The 17465-nt window shown below is 42.0% G+C and overlaps 1 protein-coding gene and 1 long non-coding RNA gene across 6 annotated transcripts in view; one reads left to right on the plus strand and one right to left on the minus strand.

Moving 5' to 3' along the window:
• Positions 1-4464, minus strand: part of KYAT3 (kynurenine aminotransferase 3) — a 63764-nt gene extending 59300 nt beyond the window's left edge. Inside the window, exons 1-2 of one of the 3 annotated variants that reach the window (XM_077905331.1) lie at positions 4374-4410; positions 3299-3418 (exon numbers count right to left, since the gene is read on the minus strand). The gene's annotated coding sequence lies outside the window, so the exon portion shown is untranslated. Of the gene's footprint in view, positions 1-3298; positions 3419-4142; positions 4264-4373 lie in introns of those variants that run through there. The other 2 variants (XM_077905330.1, XM_077905332.1) reach the window with 2 other exon arrangements.
• LOC144318407 (uncharacterized) lies at positions 3945-11935 on the plus strand. 3 transcript variants are annotated; one of them, XR_013384296.1, is made up of 5 exons: positions 3945-4053; positions 6332-6474; positions 8254-8325; positions 8980-9087; positions 9320-11935. It is a non-coding gene; the product is annotated as an uncharacterized LOC144318407 (long non-coding RNA). The 3 variants fall into 3 exon arrangements; XR_013384298.1 differs by lacking the exon at positions 8254-8325; XR_013384297.1 differs by lacking the exons at positions 8254-8325; positions 8980-9087 and having other exon boundaries at positions 9295-11935.
• Positions 11936-17465: the final 5530 nt, after the last annotated feature.

The raw sequence follows: 17465 nt of genomic DNA on the forward strand, positions 1-17465 counted from the left end.
AGCACTAGGAATCAGGATACCTAGATTCTAGTCCTTACTCTGATATTACAGTTTTCTGATATTACAGTTTTCTATCCATGGACTCTTGCTGAACCTTGGTTCCTTCATTTTTCAAAACAGATGAATACATGAATCCTTGATTTGAAGGTAAAGTCAGAAGGTGCTGGTAAGTGAATGATCATGTGTGATCTTAGACTGCAGCTCTTGGGGGATTTCACTCTACATGCGTGAACCATGCCATCTGGCCACCAGGTCTCAGCACCCATTCTTCTTAGGGAGTTGACACTAAATCTACCTGTTTTCATCTGGAAATCCCAAAGCCAAAATCCCATATCCTCTCTAGCTACCTTCAACAGTATATTACCTCCATGATACAACATACTCTCTGGCAAGTGATCCAGTTCTTCCATTTCTTTTCCACTTTCCAAACCTTCCACTGTATCTTTTGGAACAGATGGATCAAAATCAGCAAATGCCAACATATCTTTATGTTCTCAGAGTGTTCTCCTTGCTTTGATGCAATCTTTAATGCAAAATTGTTGCGTGAAGATACCATTTCTATGTTCCTCAGTGCTGGCTTTTGTTCTCATACGCTGCACCTGAGACTTTCTTGCTGTCCATTTTACCACTGCCAGACTACTAGTTCCCTCATCTGCCTCTCCGATGTTATCTCCTGGCCTGCTGGTATCTTCCTATCATTGTTAAAGATTTTGGCATTAGGTATACAGTTTTCTTCTCAACTCAAAGTACGGTGATCATCTCAGATAATTTCAATGGCTTCAGAGATGATAGACTCAACAGCTGGTATCCCCATGTCCATTGCTCATTTGCTCCATTCTATCCTAGTCACTTTCCTACCATCATATCCTAACCCTGCACCTGGCCATTACCTTAATCTGGTCTAATTCGAAAATAACTAATTCAAACATTCTGCTCCTTGACCATAAACTACCATTCCTTTCAATTAATTATCCTATTCTTCAATATTATCAAGATCACTAGGAGGCTGCCTCTCCTTTTCCCAATCAGCTTTCCCTTTCCTTTATTTTCCAATTTAGATGCCAGTTCTACCACGTGGGTAATGTTCTTGACGATGCCTTATCCATCTTATCTGTCCTTTCACCTGTTTGTGACACTCTAGCCCTGGATGAACTCTTCCACAGTGTCTGGCTTTGCCAAGCTGCGGAATGCTGGGGAAAGTCACATAGGATATGTTTGGTTTCACCATAAATTTGTGGTCATTCATCTCAAATTGACCCCAACACTCTCCAGCATTTACACTATATTTTGCTGGGGAAGGATGACAAAATATGCCACCCCAAAATATGCCACTTTAAAATAAGAATTATTTTGGGCTAAAGGCACTTGGAAAACAGCAAATGCAAGAGGAGCAATCCTCTTTCTGAAAACTGAAGATAAAACTCCTAAAAAAGCATTTGTTTTTGCCTCTTCCTTGGGTCTTCATTCTCTTATGAGGACTCCTGTGTCACACAGAACTTATCTTAAATGTGTGTGCTCTGCTCCTGTCACCGGCCTTATGGCAGTTTAATTCTCAGGCCCAGCTGGAAACCCTCAAAGGATAGGCCATACTTCTCTCCCCATAGTCCAGAATGATTATTTTAATTTTTCCCACACCCCTCTAACCTAAAAGCTCTTAATTCTAAGTAGATGACCTTGCTTCCTATCACAGAGAAAACAAAAGCTATCAGATTCACCATTTCAATTTTCCCAAATCAAAAACACCAAACCCCCCAAATCCTTTGTTTCTTCCCATCACAATAAAGGAAGTGACCCTCCCACAAAAGGATAATTCTTCCTCTCATGACTAAGATCTCATTCACTCCCAGCTCTACCGTGACCTTGCTCCACTAATTATTACCCCTTTCTCTGGTATATACAAATTTCCTTGCCCACATCTCTTCTAGTTAAAAAACAACAAATACAAAACATAAACAAAAAGCAATACTCTTGACTCTACCTTTTCATCCCTGTTGCTCATTTCCTCTTCAAATCAAAACTCTGTTACTTTCTCTTGAAAGCAAAGCTTTTAAAAAGCTGTTATTAGTTGTCTTCTTTTCCTCAATATACACTCTTTAACCTGGTGCAATCTGACTTTTGTACCAATTACTCCACAGAGGCAGCTCTTGCTCAAGTCAATTTTGATCTTCATATTGTTAAATCCAGTGAACAACTGGCATTCCCTCACTTTCCTTGAGCTCTCTGCAGATACTGCCTGTCAAGCCCTGTCTCCTCCCAGAAACACCATGTTCCCGTGGCTTTTGACATACCGTAATCCCTCATTTCCCTCCTACCTCTCCTCTAATCTGCCATTAAATGATGGAATTTCTCAATACCCACATCTGGACTCTCTTCTTCTCATTCATTACTCTCTCACTAAGCAATATGAATGCAGGAAGAACTGTGGGGGCATCAGTGGAAAAAAAAAGGCTCCAAAAAAAATCTAAGTAGGCTGACTTAGGGATTCCGAATCTCTGAAGCTATTTTTTTTTCTTGCAATTTACATAAGCACGTTTGACCAGTACTTTCTAATGCAATTAATGCTCCATACATATATTCACAAATAACAAAAATGGATTAACAAATCTGGATGTCATTGAAAAGTTGGGAGAAAACCCAAACATATATGATATTTTATTGTAAACAATATTTTCATTGTATTTTTCCAGTTTCTCCTTAAAAATAATGCTCTGTGAAGAAGACCAGGCAACTGTGAATCGGGGTGATCTGCTAAACCGGATTAAGGCATATTGTAAATAAGGTCAGTTCCATGTCCACATATGCATGATCAACAGAAAATTAAACTATTTCTTTTCATCGGAGTAGACTATTTAAGATGAAGATACTAGAAGGTATGTGTGGCAGAAGCTGAGAAGGCTGGTGAATTGTTGGGGCACAGAAACCACAGCTACAGTGTAAGCAAAACAGTCAAAATGAATTGTACCAAGTTTGAAACTCTGGCCTTGAACTCAAATGATCAATTTAAATATAACCACTTTGCACAGGAGAGGTAGGAAGAGATTTAGGTAATCTGATTTTTTTTTTTCTTTATAAAAATCTTTAACATTTAAAAGAAAGAATCACATGTTCATCCTGACAGCTTTACCAGAATTGGCCACCCAATAAGTCACACACACGTAGGCACTTAGGTTACTGCACGCCCCTTTCACTGATGGGGTCACGGCGAGGTGGCCACTCTCCCCGCAGTAGGCCCGGAGTGGGTCCTCCACAAGGAGGCCGGTCTCGAACCAGGCTGTGGGGAGGTCCAAGGGACCCTCACCTCCAAATTGTGAAACTAGTGACCTGGCACCATTCCTGTGGCTATTTTCACTCCAGAGCATACCGTTCACTTAAGCAGACTCGAGTGGGTCGGGAGCTCAAGGAAGGTTAAGGTGAGTGACTGCAAAAAAAAAAAAAAAAAAAAAGGCTGACGCTAATTAACGCACAGCCCACGCTGTTAACAGTCTGAGCAAAGATCACTTCTCCTTTAGGCTCTCCCTGCCCGTCCGCTTCTAGAATGTTTATAAGGTTCACCGGTGCAACAGATGGCATCTAGAAGGTGAACAGGCGCTGGCTGGGGGAAACACAGCGGGAACGATAAGCCTCAAAGTCATGTCATTGGGGCAAGAGTGGAAAGAATCAGCCGTCTTTGGCCGGAGCCAGGCTGACGGAGCCAGGCCCGCGACCTGCTGGAAGGCCGCTCGGTGAACGCGGGCTCGTGGACAGCTGCGAGCCCAGGGGGAGACGCGGCTGCGGCTTGCGGGGAAGGGACGAGCTTCCTGCACAGCTCCAGGTGACACCTGCACCGCGGGCGCCGGCCGTGGAAGCGAGCGAGCCGCCCACGTCGTCGCGGGGGGCGGGGGGGCAGGCCTCGGGGTCGCCCTCGCGGCGGGCGGAGGGCGGCGGGGGCGGCTCTGCTCGCTGCACGCGCACCCCTCAGTCTCCACGTTCACTTACGCGGCCCAACAGCCTCCGTTTCCTTTATTAGGAATCCCGGTTAGGGATGAAGCGGAGTCGGGGTTTCCAAAATGCCAGGCTTGTAAAATGGGGGCGCAAAGCTCTCTCTTTTTTTTTTTTTTTTTTTTTTGATGACCGGGTGCAGGCCCGCGCCCTGGGAGGCCCACCTCCTGTCCTGAGGACGGTGAACTCCAGCGCCGACGCCCTGCAGCGCCCCCGCGGCCCTCCGAGGCCCGACCCGGGTCACGCCGCCGGCTCCCGAGCGCGAGTCCGGCTCCTCAAGGGGATCCCGCCAGGCGCGCCCCTCCGGCCGCCTCCCGCCTGCCCGGCCGGATCCGCCAGGCTCTGCCAGGCTCCGCGGGCCCCGGCCCCGAGCGCCCACCCGGCGCCCCACTCACCTCCTGCGCACCCGCCTCGCCTCCCCGCTGCCCGCCCTTCTGCGCCGCGGGGCCGGGGGCGGGGCTCGGCCGCGGGGGCGGGGCTCGGCCGCGGGGGCGGAGCCTGGGCGGACGGGGAGCGCGGATTGGCTGAGGCGCCGGCCGCGGGGGCGGGGCGGGTGGCCCGGGTGCGCGGTGGGCGGGAGGCGGGGCAAGGCTGCCGCGGGGGTCGGGGTCACGCTCAGCGCCCTGCAGGGGGCGCTCCCGGGCCGCGCGCCGTAGGTGGGGTAGCGGCAGGTCTGGGCAAGGGGGTGGGGCGGGGAGAGCACCTGGGTGGGGCCGGGGTGGGGCGTGAAGACTAGCCCCGGGGCACTGAGCAGATGTGGGTCCCGGTTTGGGTTGGGGGAGGTTATAGGACAAAGTGGGGCACTGCGCTTGGGGCAGGGAAGGGTTGTAGATAGAATGATGTTGGAGGGTGCCTGAGACAGGGCGAGCCTAAAGAGAACGTGGACAGGGGGTTGTACCGTCTACATGGCCTGTGATGGGGGAGGGAAAAAGCAGGAATTTACATTTCTGAAGAGAAAAAAAATCAGTTTGATTAGAGAACTGAGAAGAAAGGGTAGGGGTGTGACACTGAAGGAGGAAAATGTGGGACCCAGGAAATCTAACAAAAATCCCCTACCCCTGGACAAGCAGAGCAGGACTAACTCCATTCTGTGCTACACCCGCCATCTCATGTAAAACCCCCCACACGACCTGCCTATTGTTTAAGGCCCTCCGTCCCCCTAGTTTAGCTGTTAAGCACACCCTTATCAGAAACTAGCACACACAGGAATCCTCTAACCTTTAACCAGACAAGGAATGAAAACCCCTCTTTTGCCCACCAAACCTGCGAGCCAATTCTAACCAGAATAATAGGCTAGTTCAAAGGGTCACTATAGGGTGAATCGTCATTCAATTGGCCACCTGCATGTGGACCAACATGACTGTGCAACTTTCTGCGTATGTTACAATCTCATTGGCCACTGGGCCCTATAACACTGCTGTGCTTCTTAGTCTTGGGGTCCAAGCCCCTGCTCTGCTGTATGGAGTATACTTGGACCCAAGCTCAAGCTTGTAAATAAACCCTCGTGTACTTGCATCGGTGTCAGCTCCTTGGTGGTTTCTCAGATTTGCAATCTTGGGCACAACAGAAAACACATGACATATTAAAGGTGAAGAAAAAAATCGCCAAAGAGAAAAGGACACCACCTGTCCTTTGGGGGAGGCGGTGCTAACCAAAGCAGTTTGTGTGAAGAATCAGCTTTCCCAATTAGATTTTCTTCCTGTCCTATTTTGAGAAGGCTAGAGGATAGATGAAGTGAGAGTGGCAGGAGCATTGTTATTCAGGCATAGAGGGAGGAGCAAAGATCATCTTTGGTTGAAATAATACTCTTTGACTAGGTACAAAGAGGTTCAGGAGTCGATTAATAGAGAAATTACTGGGTGCTACAGAGTCCCTACCCCTAGATTAGGAACTATTGTGAAGGCCATTCAGTTGTCAGTGTTCTCCATCAGTTTGCCAATATTCCCCATATTTGCTGGAGAATATTGGTGGGCTTCTGGACCACCAAGAACCCACCTGTAGCCAGAAAGTTGGGTGTATTACTCATTGCAATGAGGGAGAACACACACCTCGAGGAACCATGGATCATTTCAATAACAGTGTTAGAAATGACCTAGTATAAAATTTGGGCATGTATTACGTGATTTGGGGGTAGGATCCAGGAAAGGGAGGTTCATTCTGTTTTGGGTGCTGTCAGGAAGTAGAAGTGATTTTAAGATGAGGTATCATATGGCATTTTATGTAGAAGGACAGAGGAAAATTGCAAGGCAAATCCATAATTGCTAAAGAGGCAACAATTTTGCTAGATGGGAGAGGAGGAAATTTAGTATTTTTGTAGTTTTCACAATGACTTTGTTTTCCAATCTGTGTTTAGGTAAGATTATTAAGTGATCTTGTCTGTTGTCTCACTTCATCATGATCACAGAGTGATTTTGGCTCATGTTGGCGTTCTGTAAGATTGTTACATTCTATAAAGGAAGACCGCAGCCAGTTCCTAACAACACTGAAGTCTTAAGAGTAAGTGCCAGTTCAGTTCCCAATGCCTGGTGCTGCTTTCCTTTTTCTCACAGTTAACAAATATAAGTTGAATACATAGGTGCTGGGGCTACTTGAGAAAATGAGGCAGAGGAAGTGTATGTCATAAACCTTACAGAGGGAGAAGCACACATGGTAGAGGAGTTACTATGTACAGGGACTTCAGAGGATGATAAGTGCTGTAATAGAAGCAATGGTGGGTGGAGACAGCAGATGGTTTAAATAGAATGGTCCAGAAAGGGTTTTTGTTTTGTTTTATTTTGTTTTTGAGGTAACATTCTTTTTTTTTTTTTTTTTTTTTTTTTTTAGATTTTATTTATTTATTCATGAGAGACACAGAGAGAGAAAGAGGAAGAGACACAGGCAAAGGGAGAAGCAGGCTCCATGCAGGGAGCCTGATGTGGGAGTTGATCCCCGGTCTCCAGGATCACACCCTGGGCTGAAGGTGGCACTAAACTGCTGAGCCACCAGGGCTGCCCTTGAGGTGACATTCAATCCTGAATTGAATGATGAAGAGGCAACCTTGCAGAAAATGATTCTGGAAAAGAAAACAGTAGTGGTAGAGGCCCTGATAGGGAAACAAACCTGGCATGTTCAAGGAATAAAGGAGACCAGTGTAGTAAAAGCATATCAGTCCAGAGGGAAAGTGTTCCCAGATTGGGGTGGAGAAGAAGGCAGGAGCCGTGTCATGCAGAGCTTTGTAGACTACGGAAAGGAGTTTAAATTTTATTCTGAAGCAGCCATTGGAAAACCTTTAGCTGAGGAATAATGTAATCTTAATTACATTTTTAAAAGATACTCTAGGGGATCCCTGGGTGGCTCAGTGGTTTGGCACCTGCCTTTGGCCCAGGGCGTGATCCTGGAGCCCCGGGATCGAGTCCTGCGTCGGGCTCCCAGCATGGAGCCTGCTTCTCCCTCCCTCTGCCTCTCTCTCTCTCTCTCTCTCTCTCTGTCTATCATAAATAAATAAATCTTTAAAAAAATACTTTTTAAAAAATAAAAGATACTCTAGGTGCTTTGGAGAAGAGACTTGGGAGCAGGCAAGAGTTGAGTCCTCTGGGGGTAAATCTAGTGCCTTTTTTGGCTTTCTTCATGACTGGTCTAGAACTCTGAATCTGCTGTCTACGACCTGCCCATTTACTTTCTAACTTCTACAATTTTTGTTGCCACTCTCTTTCCTCTTGTTTTTGTTCCCATGGGCTTATGGCTTAAAAGAATCTCCTTACTGTTATTTTAGTGGGGCTTACATAGAGCCAAAATATAAGTATCTTTGATACGCCATCTCTTGGTGGTGTTGTTATTGGTTTATATACATATTCATTAAATGACTGAATGACCAAATGCTGAGCATTCAAATGTTCTGTTCGTATATGTTAAACTCATGTTGGTATTTAAAAGGAAAATATAAGTGACTCCCTGGAATTAATAGCTCACAGGTATATTTTCCTTATAGCTTCTGCTTTTTTGAAAAAGATTTTATTTATGAGAGACACACAGAGAGAGGCAGACACTTAGGCAGAGGGAGAAGCAGGCACCTTCCCAGGATCCCAGGATCATGACCCCAGCCAAAGGCAGATGCTCAACCACTGAGCCACCCAGGTGCCCCTGCTCATTTGTTCTGTGACTATAAAGACAGTATCTTCCTATGTAGTTAAAGCCTTTCCATTGCTTCATATAGAGAACTAAAAATATTCTGAAATATAGCATAGAGAAGACAGTATAGCACAGCAGCTAAACCGAACTCTCTGGTTCAAATCCTAGCTCTGCAATTATCTAGCTGTGCAACCTTGGGCAAGTTGCTCTATTTCTCTACACTTTCCTCATCTGTAAAATGTGAGTAGTAGAACATTACTTATAGTGCTGCTATGAGGATTAGATGATTTTCTAGACCCCAAAAAAGCTTAGGACAGTACTTGGTTCTTAGTACTATAAAATTGTTCCATAATGAAAGAGAATCTTTGGGGGGAAGCTGCTAATTATCCCCTAATATTTAGTATTCTCTTCTTCTGTAATAAAAGAATTGTGACTGAACTAATGTGAGCTCCTTCCTTGGTGAGTCACAGATAGAAACTATACGAGGTCAGTTGTCGCACAAAGGATACTTTATTTGCAGCAAATAAAGAGAGCATGGGGAGTAGCTTCCAAAGCCCTCACTCCCCGAGCAAGGGTGAATGGATTCTTTTTACTTTGAGTTAGGACGAATATTTAGAAAGGGAAGCCTTGTCATCATTGTAAAGGCAGGCATAAGGTCATGCATGTGCTTTCAGAAAACATGCCTGTACACGCACTGTATGTTATGTAAATGAGACTTGTGTCCTTCTTCAGTGGAGATAAAGGTCATTCTCAGTCATTATGGAGGTCTCTCCATGGTGGGTCTGCACAGGTGTGAGTGGGGGCGGGGGCGCTCAAACTGGTCTGGGTGGTCTGGATGGTCATTATTGCTTGAGGGGCCATTTTGGCTTCCTTAATGGGATGCTCTGCCTATAGGGTCTTTTGCCAGAGTGAAGAGATAAACTGGAAAGAAGAGCTTAGAGAAAAATGTGGGACAAAGGTCAGTAGATATGAGCAGGTGAGCAGTTAGTTAAGTTAGTTCAGGTCTTGGGGTTTAGCTGATGACAGAACTTTCAAGTTTCAGCAGAGTTTGTGGGTATTTGGTATAAAGACTGCACTGTAGCTGGGTTGGACCTAAAACTAAATTCTGGCTACTGGGGTATACATGAAAACTCTATGGGCTTCATCCAGGAAAAGTCTTAAAGGGCTAGCATGCCTTACTACTGTTTTGTTTTGCACTTTCCCTGACAGTTTGAGTACAGACATGATTGCTCAGCTCGAGGGGACCACCACATGGAATCTGCAAGTTAAAGATGGTAGAGCAATAGAATGGGAGAGAAGGAGCCTGAGCCCTGACCACTCCAGCCTGAGACCTGCTATATTTAAGTGAAAGAGAAATCAACCTTGATTTTAACTCTTTTATATGAATTTTCTGACATACTCTTGTACTATGACCGTTGATGGTTTCCTGACGCTTCTAGTTTGCTTATGAAAGGCATTCCACTTTACTTTTACATGACCTCCCAAGTGATAATAGAGGAGTGACCTGGAGGAGAAGAAGGTGGAAGCAAAGCCTCATTATCTGGAAATGCTTCACAGGAGGTATCAGTCACTTCTAGGTACTAAGAGGCAGGCAGGCCAAACAACATTCTCCTTTTACCTTTATAACCCAACGGCAGTGCTAAGAGGGACCTTCTGGGAAAGGAAGACAGTTAAGTCTGGCTTTATAACTTCTTAAAGCCTTTTCCACCTTACATTCCTGCTATAAAGAGGTAGGTTCTTGAAAGCAGATGAGAATAGATCTTTAGCATTTCAGCATTCTCACCACACACACACACACTGTACACACACACACACACACAGAGTTGACTATTAACTATGTGAGATGATGGATGTGGTAATTATATTGACCTTGGTAATCATTCTACTGTGTGTGTGTGTGTCAAAAAAATAAAGAGTAGTGTCCAGTTTTCACCCTCATGGAGCTATTTTAAACACAATATTTTGAGTGTGTTATTAAATTAAATTAATGCTTTCTAGCCAGATAAATAATAGCTGTACAAACATTCATTTAAGTATTTCAAAAACTGTAATAGAAATTATACATTTACTCATAGAAAGCCTGCCTAAAGTAACTATGTATCTATTTATCTATTTGTCTATCCACCTGACTGTCTATCCACACACACATTTGGCTGGATTTATAGCAATTTAGCTATTAGCATTAGTTACTTAAGCCATTCAGAAAGTCTTCACAGTGTTCGAACAATCTTTTAAGAGAAAAAATCAAGTTGATTTTAAAAACCAACTTAGTAGGAAAAAAATCATTCAAAACATGGGGTCCATATGTAAGATATAATAAAAGTTATCCTTATGAAGGCTTTGGAAAGTACTGTACCCTTCTAGGTTGGGTGTGTGGCTTCTGGCTACATAGTGTTAGAAAATGTCCTTACGCAAGTGAGTATCATTGTGTTAGAACCTAGTAGAAATTTATCTTCTCAGGGAGGTGTCATGTGTTCTTTCTCAATCTGACTTTGCCTCTGGATTTCCTGGTTCACATTCATGATGGAGATCTCCAGCTTTCAGGGCCTCTCTCTTACAGGCTAAATGCAGATTCTCAGCATACAGTTGATGGCCTTTTAATCCCTCAATCTGTCATAGTGTGCAATATCTCTTTGGCACTGCTGCCTGTCCAGTCAGTACCACATGCTTTATGCTGGGTGGATCTCCAGAGCAATGGCAGGAAATGAACACCAGATTCTCTAGGCCTGTAAGGAAGAGGCAATGATGAAATCCTATGGGGGAGAGGGAGAGAGAGAAGATTCTCCTTTAAATAGTGCAGGAATATATATAACTATCAAACTCTGGCAATATTCAATATGATGTTAAATAACCAAGTGGTAAACTTTCAGGGAGAAACATCAGGACTGGAGCTGTATTGATAAATACCCTACAGATGTTCATTCATATGTTTAAAGATATTCATGGTATGGAGTGTTTACTATGCCAGGGACCCTTCTGGACTCTGCTGATTCCAGTGATGAATGGAACAGTTCCTGTTCATTCTTATATTCCAGGGAGGGTGACAGGCAATATAGCTGGGCAAACTCACGTGGTTACAGGCAGTGATAAAATACTGTGACGAAAAATTAAAATGTTGGCCACTAGATGGAGCTCATTGCCTTTTTCATTTCACTTACCAATCCATTCAAAAAGAGAGATGCTGAGTGCATGATATACTATTAAAGTTCTGTTTTGGGGCCAGGTGATATAGGTGTCTCTCTCTCTCTCCCTACATCTCTCTCCTTTAAAAAAAGATTTTATTTATTTATTCATGAGAGACAGGAAAGAGAGCAGAGACAGGAGGCTGAAGGAGAAGCAGGCTCCATGCATGGAGCGCTATGTACGACTTGATCCCAGGAGCCCTGGATCACGCCCTGAGCCAAAGGCAGACCTCTGAGCCACCCAGGCGTCCCCCTACATCTCCTTCCTAATACAGATTTTCTGTTTCTACTAATTGAAGGGGAAATATAGTGAAGACATGCTACAGAGTCAACAGAGACATCTAGTGGTAGGTGGATTAGATCAACTCCTCCCTAAATTGTACAAATCCTCTCCCGTCAATTTCCTGGGTATTTACTTTTATGTATTTATTTGTTTAATATCTGCTTTTGCCACTAGACTATTAGCTCCTTGAGAGAGGGACCATAGGTATGCTTCCCAGTCCTTGACAGAGGACCTAGTAGGTACTTAGTAAGTACCTTTTGAGGGAATGAATCCCTTTAGCCCAAGCCATTGCTGTTTTCCATGTGGTCACATCTAACTCCCTAGGGACTCTGTTTTGATGTTTGGTTGGGGGAAAATCTCCATAATAAAAACTTGGGTTAATTTGCCTGTCTTGTATTCTTCTTCTCTATCAAAGAACTCTCAGTAGGTGTGAAGTGTGTGTGTGTGTGTGTGTGTGTGTGTATTAGAAATATTTTTTGGCATTCTGAGTTTGGGGCCATATTTTTTCCTTTTAATACTTGGAGAAAGTCTAACACACAAAACGGACACACACACACTCTTTTTCTTTTTCTTTTTCTTTATCTTTTTCTTTTCTTTTTCTCTTTCTTTCTTTCTTTCTTTCTTTCTTTCTTCTTTCTTTCTTTTTTTAGAGCATGCACATGCTCCAGTGGGAAGGGGGAGGAGCAGAGGGAGAGGGAGAGAATCTTAAGCAGGCTCCATGGTCATGCAGAGTCCATGACTCTGAGATCATGACCTGGGCAGAAATCAAGAGTTGGTTGCTTAACAGACTGAGTCACCCTGGTGCCCTGTACAATGGACATATTTTTAGTGCCCAATGGAACATAACCAATGTTAGGTTATGTTTTTGTCAGGGCTGACACTAGAAAAAAGGGTCTTGAACCTTCTCTTCAGTGAGTAGAAGGAACATCATAAAAACTAGTAGGGAAATAGAAACTAAGGAGATTCATGTGTCATGATCTGTCCCATAATCTCTCAGTCTTAGAAAGGTTTTCAGCTTAGAGATCCTCTGCATGTTTTGTTACATTTATACCTAAGTTTCTTTCTATTGTTGTTGCTGTTGTAAATGGCATTGTTATTTAAATTCTGGTTTCCAATTGTTCATTGCTTGTATATAGAAATGCAATTGAAGATAAGTTTTTTAAAAATTATTGAATTGAAATTGACATACAATGTTACATTAATTTCAGGTGTGTAATTACCTTTTAGAAGGTAGAGGAGAGACAGGAAAGTATCCCCCAAACTGAGAACCTGCTTTGAGACAGAAAACGAAGGAGGCCACTTCATACAGTTTACATAGTTTTATTCAGGGAAACTTACAGGGAAGATTTGGTGGAGGATGATCCATATCAGTTGTATAGTTATTCTCCACAAAATTCATACTTTAGTCCCCAGATTTTATAGAGAGAGGGGACATCCAGAATGGGCACTGTAGTGAGAGCAAAGGGTTCACACGTACCTTAAAGGGTTTTCATAGGCCTGACAGCTACCCTTCAGTTAGATTTTGTGGTACTACCTATGTGTCAGGAGAAAAAGATATTTTCTCTAACAGATTCCTGGGAGGACAAAGCAAACCTGCCCCCTTCCCTACCTTAACAGGCACTTCTAAGGTACGTATATCAATCTCCAAGGGGCCTGAACACATAGCCAGTGATGGAGTCAGTATTGTCAGCACTTCTACAGACATACTACAGACCTGACAATTCTATGCATTATTTAATGTTTGCCACAACTCGTATGGTCACCATCTGTCACTACACAACATATTACAATATTACTGACTATATCTCCTATGCTGTACTTTTCATCTCCATAACTTATTTTAAAAATAGAAGTTTGTATCTCTTAATCCCCTTCCCCTATTTCTTCCATCTCCCCACCCACTTCCCCTCTGGCAACCACCAGTTTATTCTCTGTATTTAAGAGTCTGTTTTTTTAACTGAAATCATATGATATTTGTCTTTGTCTGTTTGGTTTATTTCATTTAGCATAATACCCTCTATGTCCATCCATGTTTGAGAGAGTGAGCGAGCACTAGCAGGGGGAGGGGCAGAGGGAGAAGCAGAAGGAGAAGCAGACTCGCTGCTGAGCAGGGGCCCCATGTGGGCCTTCATCCCAGGACCATGAGATCATGACTTGAGCCGAAGGCAGATGCTTAACTGGCTGAGCCACCCAGGTGCCCCTAAACTGACCTATTAGTTCTAAGAGGTTGTTTTGGTAGATTCTCTGGGATTTTATGTATGGACAGTAATGTTGTCTAAGAATAAAACAGTTTTATCCTTTCTGATCTATATGCCTTTTATATACTTTTCCCGCCATACTGTGCTATAACTTTCGGTATAATGTTAAACAGGAGTGGTAAGAGTAGATATCCTTGCTTTGTTCCTGGGATAGGGGCAAAGCAGTCAGTTTTTCTTTTCTTTTTTTTTTTTAATTTGTATTTATTTATGATAATCACAGAGAGAGAGAGAGAGACACACACACAGGCAGAGGGAGAAACAGGCTCCATGCACCGGGAGCCCGACGTGGGATTCGATCCCCGGTCTCCAGGATCGCGCCCTGGGCCAAAGGCAGGCGCTAAACTGCTGCGCCACCCAGGGATCCCAGTTTTTCTTCATTTAATATGATGTTACCTGTAGGGTTTTTGTAGATATCTGTTATCAGCTTGAAGAAGTTCACTTTCTCCTAGTTTGCTGAGAGTTTTATCCATAAATAGGTCTATTATTCTGTTGAAGTTTTCTGCATTTATTTATATTCTCTTGTTTCCTTTGCTCTGCAGAAGATTGACTTGATGTAGTCTCACTTGGTTTGTTTTTGCTTCTGTGGCCTGTATTTTTGGGTTATATCTAAGAAACCATCACCAGAGCCAATGTTAAAAAGATTTGCTCTGTTTTTTTCCTAAGAGTTTTACCATTTTAGGTCTTATGTTAAAGTCTTCATTTTGAGTTGATTTTTGTGTATGGTTGTAAAGGAAGGATCCAATGTAATTTTTTTGTATATGGATATCCATTTTTCCCCAATACCACTTGTGAAAGACACTATCATTTCTCCATTGTGGAAGAGACTACCATTTCTCTATTTTTGTTGGCATCCTTGTCAAATATTTGTTGATTTTTCCCTGAGATGCAAGGTTGGTTCAACATACACAAAGCAATAAACAAGATACACCATATTAACAGAAATAAAGATAAAAATCATCTCAATGTAGACACATGTGCATAAAGTATTTGATAAAATTCAACGTTTTTTCATGATAAAAAACTCATAAACTAGGTATATAAAGAATGTATCTCAACATAATACAGACAAGCCTGCAGCTAACAATATACTCAATGATGATCAGGAACAAGACAAGGATACCATTCTCACCACTTCTATTCAACATAGTACCAGAGTCCTAGCCAAAACAATTAGGCAAGAAAAAGAAATAAAAGAAGTCCAAATCAGAAAGGAAGATTAATGTTATCTGTATTTGCAGATAATATCATCCTATAGGTAGAAAGCCTTAAACTCCATAAAAATTCTTAGAATCCATAAACAAAGTTTAGTCTTTGTGTGTCCTTAAAGCTAAATGGAATTTCTAATAAGCAACATATTGTTGGATCCTGTTTTTTAAAAAATTTTCACAAATTTAAATTCCTGTTTTTAAAATCCATTTAATGATTCATTTAATTGGAGAATTTAACTCAATTACTTTTTAAAAAATATTCATTTACTTTTAAAATAATTATAGATAGGTAAGGACTTATACCTACCATTTTGTTAACTGTTTTCTGATTGTTTTGTCATTGCTTTGCTCCTTTCTTCCTCTCTTGCTGTCTTCCTTTGTGATTTGTTGATTTTTTATAGTGCTTTGATTCTTTTCTATCTATTGTGTGTCAACTAGAGGACTTTTTCTTTGTGATTATTATGAAGCACATATAAAATATATGTCTATTTTACATTGGTAACAACTTAACTTCAATCACATACTAAAACCACACTTTTACATTGCTCCTCCCACATTTTATGCTATTATGCCATACTTTACATGTCTATATTGTGTATCCATCAACAAATTATTGTTGCTCCAGTTATTTTAATAATTTTATCATGTAACTTTATACTAGAGTTAAAAGTGATTTGTGCACCATCATTACAGTATTAGAATATTCTGAATTTGACTATATATTTATCTGACCAATAAGCTCAATACTTTCACTGTTTTCATTTTGTCACTTAGTACTCTTTTGTTTCAACTTGTAGGAGTATCAATAGCATTTCTTGTAAGTTAGGTCTTGTGTTAAAGAAGTCCCTTGGGGGATGCCTGGGTTCCTCAGTGATTAAGCATCTGTCTTTGACTCAGGGCATGATCCTGGGTCCTAGGATCAAGTCTCACATCGAGTCCCACATCAGGCTCCCCCCAAGGAACCTGCTTCTCCCTCTGCCCTCTGTCTTAAAAAAAAAAAAAAAAACTGTCTTTCAGACATGAGGAAGAGTTAAAGACATTCTCAAACAAACAGAACTTGAGGGACTTCTTTTTTTTTATTTTTTAAGATTTTATTTATTTATTCATGAGATACACAGAAAGAGAGGCAGAGACACAGGTGGAGGGAGAAGCAGGTTCCCTGCAGGGAGCCCGATGTGGGACTCCATCCCAGGACCCCAGGATCATGCCCTGAGCTGAAGGCAGATGCCAACCACTGAGCCACCCAGGTGCCCCCGAAAGACAGTTTTGCTAGGCATAGTATTCTCGTTTGGCATTTTTTTCTTTTGGCATTTTGAATATATTATCTCTCTGCAAAGGTTAAGCTATTCACTGATAACATTCTGGGGATCCCTTTGTATGTGACAAAATACTTTTCCCTCGCTGCATGCAAAGTTCTCTTGTCTTTGAATTTTGAGAATTTGGCTTATGATATTGGTTGATTCTTTGGTTAATCTTCTTTGGTTGATTTTGCTAGGAGTCCTTTTAGTTTCATGAATCTGAGTGTCCACATCCCTCCAAAGATTTGGGGAATTTCCAGCCATAATTATTTAATTATTATTTAGATAAGAGAGCCCTTATCTCTCTTCTCCTTTTTGGATTCCCTTAATGCATATATTTCTTTGTTTGTTGATATCCAATATGTCTCATAGGCTTTCCTTATTCTTTTTCTTTTTATTCTTTTAACTGGTTAATTTCAAATGACCTGTCTTCAAAGCCATTTTTATCTTGATGAAGACTCAAAAGTTCATTTTTGCTGCTGTTTACCTTGCCTTTAGCAATTTGTCTAGGAAGAAGTTACTATGGCCAAGATCAAAGAAGTTTCTGCCTGTGTTCTCCTCTAGGATTTTGATGATTTCCTGTCTCACATTTAGATCTTTCATCCATCTTAAATTTATTTTTGTACATGATGTAAGAAAGTAATACAGTTTCATCCTTTGGCATGTTGCTGTCCAGTTTTCCCAGCACCGTTTGTTGAAGCGATTGTTTTTTTCCATTGGGTTTTCTTTTCTGCTTTGTCAAAGATATAGCTGTGGGTCTATTTCTGGATTTTCTATTCTATCCCTTGATATATGTGTCTGTTTTCGGCCAGTACCATACTGTCTTGATGACTATAGCTTTGTAATATAGCTTGAAATATAGAATGGTGATGTCTCCAATTTTGCTTTTCTTTTTCAGGATTGCTTTGGCTATTCAATGTCTTTTGTGGTTCCATACAAATTTTAGGATTGTTTGTTCTAGCTCTGTGAAAAATGCTGGTGATGTTTTGTTAGAGATTACATTAAATGTGTAAATTGTTAAAATAGACATTTTAACAATGTTTGTTCTTCCAATCCATGAGCATGAAATGCTTTTTTGTTTCTTCGTGTCCTTTTCAATTTTTTTCATAAGTGTTCTATAGTTTTCAGAGTACAAATTCTTTTATCTCTTA

This window comes from Canis aureus, chromosome 8 (assembly GCF_053574225.1).
Source record: "Canis aureus isolate CA01 chromosome 8, VMU_Caureus_v.1.0, whole genome shotgun sequence".
NCBI classification, from domain to species: Eukaryota; Metazoa; Chordata; class Mammalia; order Carnivora; family Canidae; genus Canis; species Canis aureus.